The following is an 8,671-nucleotide window of genomic DNA, read 5'->3' on the forward strand; positions in this document are numbered from 1 at the left end:
TTAACTGTCCCAACAGATGATGTTGAACTATTGTGGTTACTGCTGGTCTAACAAGCAAATATCTAAGCATGGCATAATGAGAGCTTCCACACTACTGAGCCGAACCAAGCTTGGCCTGGTTATGGATCCACCATAGTTGCTGGAACTAGGCGGGAAAGGATCATGCGAAAAGAAAATAACTGCGCCAGCACAGGTCGGATCTTGTTGGCACACTTGCGTGAAAAAGCAGTGCTTGGATCAGTGATGTCACTGTTGGAATTTTCCCTCTGTCCAAGCTGTAGTTTTTTCAGAATGGTGGTGTTCCTTTGTTAATTTTATGGTTTCCACTAATACCACAGCCACACAGTCAAAATGGGCTATATCTGATTTTATGGATGATTTCTGATTTTATAACGCATGTTTCTGTAGGTTGCCAAACCTTTTGTCGTTTTTTTTTCAGACACAAATTACAAACAAAAAAATATTCCACTCAAGATTACGCAGACATTATTATGCAATTTTAAAACGATTACATAATTACATTATTAAACATAATTCCTCAAACATAAAAGAACAGTATAATCTATTATAGGGAGATTCTGTGTGTAGACCAAAGAATCAGTTGGAACTGAATGGGATGCGTGAGATAACAAGCAGCAGTAGTTCTGTTATTTTGGATGTTTTAGGATTGGGCAAAGGCAGTGCTTAAACCGTTTCGATTCAAGTGCTTTGCCCATGGGGGGCTCTTTGGCTGTGTGAGGGTGGAGACTTTGGTCCCGATTCAATCAAATCATCTTTAGCCGAAATCCCCATAGCTGAAGTTTTGACAGTGTAAGAGGTGGGACTGTTTTAGAGCTGTCAAATCCACAAGCGGCTCCCAGCATTATACCTAAAACAGACATGGCCATTGGTTGCACCGAGTCGCTTTAAGAGAAATCCCATACAGCTGAGCTAACAAGTCTAGAATGTGAAATTGTGCATACACCTTGATTAAGCTGAAATCCTCATGATCACATTTAATGATTTTCAATTTGAGCGTCATTATTTCTATGGGACGGGTGTGGCTTCGTGACAATGATCACAAGAGCAGCTCCTCACCGATTTGACAGCTCCAACACAGTTCCACCTCTTACACCGCCAAAAAATCAGCTATGCGGGTTTTGGCTATCGCCGGTTAGTGCCTGATCTGATTGAATCTAGGCCTTCATCTTTGCCGGAACTCTCAACCTCTAACACGTATAGTCCCAGAAGTTTCTTCATGCAGCTGAACAAATTACACAACATTTTACTTCTGGGTTAACTGAGATTACATACATGAACATAATTATTACAAATTACAACATTGTTGACAAGCATTTCAAAGTCCAATGGTACGAATTGGAATTCGTAACATATCTTCTTTTTTTCCCCAGGACGTAACGTCATATGAATTGGATGATGTTGCACACAATTGGGCAAAATCTTTGGGGACCGTTTATACAAAACCTGCAACAGAAGAGGGTGTTCTGACTACTGTTGTGGTGGATGAAGAACAGAAAGGGTGGTTGGCTTTGAAGGTACGTACAGTGCCTTGCGAAAGTATTCGGCCCCCTTGAACTTTGCGACCTTTTGCCACATTTCAGACTTCAAACATAAAGATAAAAACTGTATTTTTTTGTGAAGAATCAACAACAAGTGGGACACAATCATGAAGTGGAACGACATTTATTGGATATTTCAAACTTTTTTAACAAATCAAAAACTGAAATATTGGGCGTGCAAAATTATTCAGCCCTTTTACTTTCAGTGCAGCAAACTCTCTCCAGAAGTTCAGTGAGGATCTCTGAATGATCCAATGTTGACCTAAATGACTAATGATGATAAATACAATCCACCTGTGTGTAATCAAGTCTCCGTATAAATGCACCTGCACTGTGATAGTCTCAGAGGTCCGTCAAAAGCGCAGAGAGCATCATGAAGAACAAGGAACACACCAGGCAGGTCCGAGATACTGTTGTGAAAAAGTTTAAAGCCGGATTTGGATACAAAAAGATTTCCCAAGCTTTAAACATCCCAAGGAGCACTGTGCAAGCGATAATATTGAAATGGAAGGAGTATCAGACCACTGCAAATCTACCAAGACCTGGCCGTCCCTCTAAACTTTCAGCTCATACAAGGATAAGACTGATCAGAGATGCAGCCAAGAGGCCCATGATCACTCTGGATGAACTGCAGAGATCTACAGCTGAGGTGGGAGACTCTGTCCATAGGACAACAATCAGTCGTATATTGCGCAAATCTGGCCTTTATGGAAGAGTGGCAAGAAGAAAGCCATTTCTTAAAGATATCCATAAAAAGTGTTGTTTAAAGTTTGCCACAAGCCACCTGGGAGACACACCAAACATGTGGAAGAAGGTGCTCTGGTCAGATGAAACCAAAATTGAACTTTTTGGCAACAATGCAAAACGTTATGTTTGGCGTAAAAGCAACACAGCTCATCACCCTGAACACACCATCCCCACTGTCAAACATGGTGGTGGCAGCATCATGGTTTGGGCCTGCTTTTCTTCAGCAGGGACAGGGAAGATTGTTAAAATTGATGGGAAGATGGATGGAGCCAAATACAGGACCATTCTGGAAGAAAACCTGATGGAGTCTGCAAAAGACCTGAGACTGGGACGGAGATTAGTCTTCCAACAAGACAATGATCCAAAACATAAAGCAAAATCTACAATGGAATGGTTCAAAAATAAACATAACCAGGTGTTAGAATGGCCAAGTCAAAGTCCAGACCTGAATCCAATCGAGAATCTGTGGAAAGAACTGAAAACTGCTGTTCACAAATGCTCTCCATCCAACCTCACTGAGCTCGAGCTGTTTTGCAAGGAGGAATGGGAAAAAATGTCAGTCTCTCGATGTGCAAAACTGATAGAGACATACCCCAAGCGACTTACAGCTGTAATCGCAGCAAAAGGTGGCGCTACAAAGTATTAACTTAAGGGGGCTGAATAATTTTGCACGCCCAATTTTTCAGTTTTTGATTTGTTAAAAAAGTTTGAAATATCCAATAAATGTTGTTCCACTTCATGATTGTGTCCCACTTGTTGTTGATTCTTCACAAAAAAATACAGTTTTATATCTTTATGTTTGAAGCCTGAAATGTGGCAAAAGGTCGCAAAGTTCAAGGGGGCCGAATACTTTCGCAAGGCACTGTATATCATGCTTTCTTAACATTACTGATCGGGGACTCAGCCTTGTGGCAGCCACAGCCTCTGCGCTTTCCTCATTCACCTCTACAAAGGCCTCAGACAACTCCAGGTTGAGAAATTGCTCCTGAGCCCTTCAAAGGAGTCCATCATGCCCATGCTGACCAGAACGGCTTTCAGGTTGCAGGCCTTCTCCATCTTCAGTCTGGACAAGTGCATGTGTCCCACGTGGGCCAGGTCCATGCAACAAAGTTATCATAATGTGAACTCCCTCACCAGCTCCTCCAGCCCAGTTTGTCCTCTATCTCTTCCGGGAGCGTGCTCAGATTGCTCCAGAATCTGGCAGTTGACCTCTGGGATTAAGGTCAAGCAGAACATGCTCTCCTGATACACAAATGTTCTCTCACCTTGAACTGAGCTTCTCTGCTGGATTTCTTCTTGAACTGCTTTCCTCACTTGCCCTTGAAATAAATGACATTCACCAACAAGTTTTGGTTGTTGACAGCTCCCTTTTGCAACCGGTCCTGGAGTTTTCCCTTGGTCTTTTTATCCACCCAGTTGTTTGTATTAACCCTAGCTGCCTCCGCATTGGACTCGAAGTCGACAGACTCTAACCTGGCACCGTAGTACTTCCTAGTTTCACAGAGAAAAGCTTTTGAAAAGGCTTTGCCAGGTTCAGTGCATGGGGGTAGTGTGTACGGGGCCCAGACAGGAGTTTTCTGAACACCACAGCTTTGTGGAGGGGCAGGGCCTCTAACATCCATGTGGCAGTATTGCTCCTGGCCCCACTATTGGCCCCTGACCCCTCCAAACAGGCAGTTGGCCAGGCTCAAGTGTGTATGGGGTTTGTCTTTGTTCAGCTCAGACAGGAGTTTTTTTTAACCCATCGTGGATGTCACCCTCAGCTTTGTGGAGGTGCAGCGCCTCTGACATCTGTGTAGCAATATTGCCCTTGGCCTCAAGGAATACTTTAGCCAAAGCAGAGGAGATGTGTATTTATAATGGATCCCCATTGCAGCTACTCTTCCTCGGGTCCAGCAAAATTAAGGCTGTTTATACAATTTAAAAACATTACAATACATTCACAGACTGTGACCTCAGGCCCCTACTCCACAACTACCACATATATACAGTACAAAATCCATGTGTACGTGTGTGTATAGTGCGTATGTTATCGTGTGTATGCATGTGTCTGTGCCTATGTTTGTGTTGCTTCACAGTCCCCGCTGTTCCATAAAGTGTTTTTTTTGTATCTGTTTTTTAAATCTAATTTTACTGCTTGCATCAGTTACTTGATGTGGAATAGAGTTCCATGTAGTCATGGCTCTATGTACTACTGTGTGCCTTCCATAGTCTGTTCTGGACTTGGGGACTGTGAAGAGACCTCTTGTGGCATGTCTTGTGGGGTATGCATGGGTGTCTGAGCTGTGTGCCAGTAGTTCAAACAGACAGCTCGGTGCATTCAACATGTCAATACCTCTCATAAATACAAGCAGTGATGAAGTCAATCTTTACTCCACTTTGAGCCAGGAGAGATTGACATGCATATGATTAATATTAGCTCTCTGTGTACACCCAAGGGCCAGCTGCCTTGTTGACAGTGCTGTCAAGAAAGTAGAGCAGCATCTTATCATGGACAAACTTCTCTCCATCTTAGCTATTGTTGTATCAATATGTTTTGACCATGACAGCTTATAAATCCAAGGTAACTCCAAACAGTTTAGTCACCTCAATTTCCACATTTATTTATTACAAGATTTAGTTGAGGTTTAGGGTTTAGTGATCCCAAATACAATGTTATTAGTTTTAGAAATATTTAGGACTAATTTATTCCTTGCCACCCATTCTGAAACTAACTGCAACTCTTTGTTAAGTGTTGCAGTCATTTCAATCGCTGTAGTAGCTGACATGTATAGTGTCGAGTCATCCGCATATATAGACACACTGGCCTTACTCAAAGCCAGTGCCAATTCATTAGTAAAGATGGAAAAAAGTAGTGGGCCTAGACAGCTGCCTTGGGGAATTCCTGATTCTACCTGGATTATGTTGGAGAGGCTTCCGTTAAAGAACACCCTCTGTGTTCTGTTAGACAGGTAACTAACTCTTTATCCACAATATAGCAGGGGGTGTAACACAAGTTTAGCCAACAGCAGACTATGATCTATAATGTGAAAAGACGCACTGAAGTCTAACAAAACAGCCCCCACAATCTTTTGTCATCAATTTCTCTCAGCCAATCATCAGTCATTTGTGTAAGTGCTGTGCTGTGCTTGTTGAATGTCTTTCTCTATAAGCATGCTGAACATTTGTTGTCATTTGTTTACTGTGAAATAGCATCGTATCTGGTCAAACACCATTTTCCCCTAAAGTTTACTAATGGTTGGTAACAGGTGGATTGGTAAAATCAAATCAAATGTATTTGTCACATACACATGGTTAGCAGATGTTAATGTGAGTGTAGCGAGATGCTTGTGCTTCTAGTTCCGACAATGCAGTAATAACCAACGAGTAATCTAACCTAACAATTCCAAAACTACTACCTTATACACACAAGTGTAAAGGGATAAAGAATATGTACATAAAGATATATGAATGAGTGATGGTACAGAACGGAATAGGCAAGATGCAGTAGATGGTATCGAGTACAGTATATACATATGAGATGAGTAATGTAGGGTATGTAAACAAAGTGGCATAGTTAAAGTGGCTAGTGATACATGTATTACATAAAGATGCAGTAGATGATATAGGGTACAGTATATACATATACATATGAGATGAGTAATGTAGGGTATATAAACATTATATTAAGTAGCATTGTTTAAAGTGGTCGGATATTTAGGCAAGTAAAGGGGGCTTTACTATTCTTAGGTAGCAGAATGACTTTTGCTTCCGTCCAAGCCTGGGGGCACACACATTCTAGTGGACTTAAATAGGAAAATGGGACGCTATTAACCTCAATAATTTTCCATCCAAGTTGTCAGAAGGCGGTGGCTTGTCATTGTTGATAGACCATTGTTTTCACCTCTTCCACACTAAGTGTACGGAATTTAAAATTACAATGCTTGTCTTTCATAATACTGGTCAGATATACTTGGATGTGTAGTGTCAGCATTTGTTGCTGGCATGTCATGCCTACGTTAGCTAGTCTTGCCAATGAAAAAATCATTAAAGTAGTTGGCAATATCCGTTGGTTTTGTGATGAGTGAGCCATCTGATTCAATGAATGATGGAGCTGAGCTTGCCTTTTTTCCCAGAATTTCATTTAAGGTGCACCAAAGCTCTTTACTATCATTCTTTATTTCATATATCTTTGTTTTATAGTGTAGTTTATTTTTCTTTTTATTCAGATGATTTCTCAATTTGCAATAAGTTTGACAATCGGTTGTGCAGCCAGACTTAATTGCCATTCCTTTTGCCTCATCCCTCGCAACCATACAATTTTTCAATTCCTCATCAATCCATGGGGATTTAAGTTTTAACAGTCATTTTCTTAATGGGTGCATGCTTATTAGCAACTGGAATAAGCAATTTCATAAATATGTCAAGTGCAACATCTGGTTGCTCCTCATTACACACCACAGACCAACAAATATTATTTACATCATCAACATATGAATCACTACACAACTTAATGTATGACCTCTTATACACTATATTAGGCCCAGGCTTTGGAACTTTGGTATTCCTAGATATGGCTACTATATTGTGATCACTATATCCTATGGATTTGGATACTGCTTTCAAGCAAATTTCTGCAGAATTAGTAAAGATGTGATCAATGTTGATGATTTAATTCCTGTGCTGTTTGTAACTACCCTGGTAGGTTGACTGATACCCGTGAACCAGGTTAAAGGCATTGGTTACAGTTTGAAGTTTTTTCTTGAGTGGGCAGCTTGATGAAAGCCAGTCAATATTTAAATCACCCAGAAAATATACTTCTCTGTTGATATCACATACATTATCAAGCATTTCACAAATCTTATCCAGATACTGACTCTTAGCACTTGGTGGTTTATAGCAGCTTCACACCAGAATGGCCTTTAGGTGAGGCAGATGAACCTGTAGCCATATTACTTAACAGTATTTAACATGAGATCTTCTTTAATCTTTACAGGAATGTGGTTCTGAATATTAACAGAGGAGAGAAGATGTTTCCTTCGCTGTTCCTCTCGCTGATCTTCTTGAAGATATTCAGGGAGGAGTTGTTGTTTGACAGAGAGATGCCATCGTAACTGGTGTGAGAGATGGGGAAGAACTGAAAATGAACTGATGTGAGATTTCTGGAGCAGGATGTGGTCTCAAATGTGAGGAGGAAATGCATTCAGGTCAAAAGTACAAGTGTGCCAATCTTTTTTTTCCCGAAGCAAAGCCCACCACTGGTGTGCATGGCCAAAGAGCTCTATTTTCATGACATTGAACAAATGTAAACGCCTGGAGTTTGCTTAACAGCATTGGCACATGGATTGGAACCAGTGCTATGGTTGGGTGACATGACAATAGACCTCTTTGGCCACACTCACCAGTGGTGGGTTTAGCGTTGAAATAAGGAAGCATACAGTAATAAGAAAAGAACCCCATACAGTGCCTTGCGAAAGTATTCGGCCCCCTTGAACTTTGCGACCTTTTGCCACAATTCAGGCTTCAAACATAAAGATATAAAACTGTATTTTTTTGTGAAGAATCAACAACAAGTGGGACACAATCATGAAGTGGAACGACATTTATTGGATATTTCAAACTTTTTTAACAAATCAAAAACTGAAAAATTGGGCGTGCAAAATTATTCAGCCCCCTTAAGTTAATACTTTGTAGCGCCACCTTTTGCTGCGATTACAGCTGTAAGTCGCTTGGGGTATGTCTCTATCAGTTTTGCACATCGAGAGACTGACATTTTTTCCCATTCCTCCTTGCAAAACAGCTCGAGCTCAGTGAGGTTGGATGGAGAGCATTTGTGAACAGCAGTTTTCAGTTCTTTCCACAGATTCTCGATTGGATTCAGGTCTGGACTTTGACTTAGCCATTCTAACACCTGGATATGTTTATTTTTGAACCATTCCATTGTAGATTTTGCTTTATGTTTTGGATCATTGTCTTGTTGGAAGACAAATCTCCGTCCCAGTCTCAGGTCTTTTGCAGACTCCATCAGGTTTTCTTCCAGAATGGTCCTGTATTTGGCTCCATCCATCTTCCCATCAATTTTAACCATCTTCCCTGTCCCTGCTGAAGAAAAGCAGGCCCAAACCATGATGCTGCCACCACCATGTTTGACAGTGGGGATGGTGTGTTCAGAGTGATGAGCTGTGTTGCTTTTACGCCAAACATAACGTTTTGCATTGTTGCCAAAAAGTTCAATTTTGGTTTCATCTGACCAGAGCACCTTCTTCCACATGTTTTGTGTGTCTCCCAGGTGGCTTGTGGCAAACTTTAAACAACACTTTTTATGGATATCTTTAAGAAATGGCTTTCTTCTTGCCACTCTTTCATAAAGGCCAGATTTGTGCAAT

At 41.0% G+C, this 8,671-nt stretch overlaps 1 pseudogene; it reads right to left on the bottom strand.

Moving 5' to 3' along the window:
- Positions 1–3,251: 3,251 nt before the first annotated feature.
- On the bottom strand, positions 3,252–4,043 carry LOC110519190 (leukocyte elastase inhibitor-like; annotated as a pseudogene).
- Between the last annotated feature and the right edge of the window lie 4,628 nt (positions 4,044–8,671).

This window comes from Oncorhynchus mykiss, chromosome 3 (genome assembly GCF_057628025.1).
Source record: "Oncorhynchus mykiss isolate SJ-2025 chromosome 3, ASM5762802v1, whole genome shotgun sequence".
NCBI lineage: Eukaryota > Metazoa > Chordata > Actinopteri > Salmoniformes > Salmonidae > Oncorhynchus > Oncorhynchus mykiss.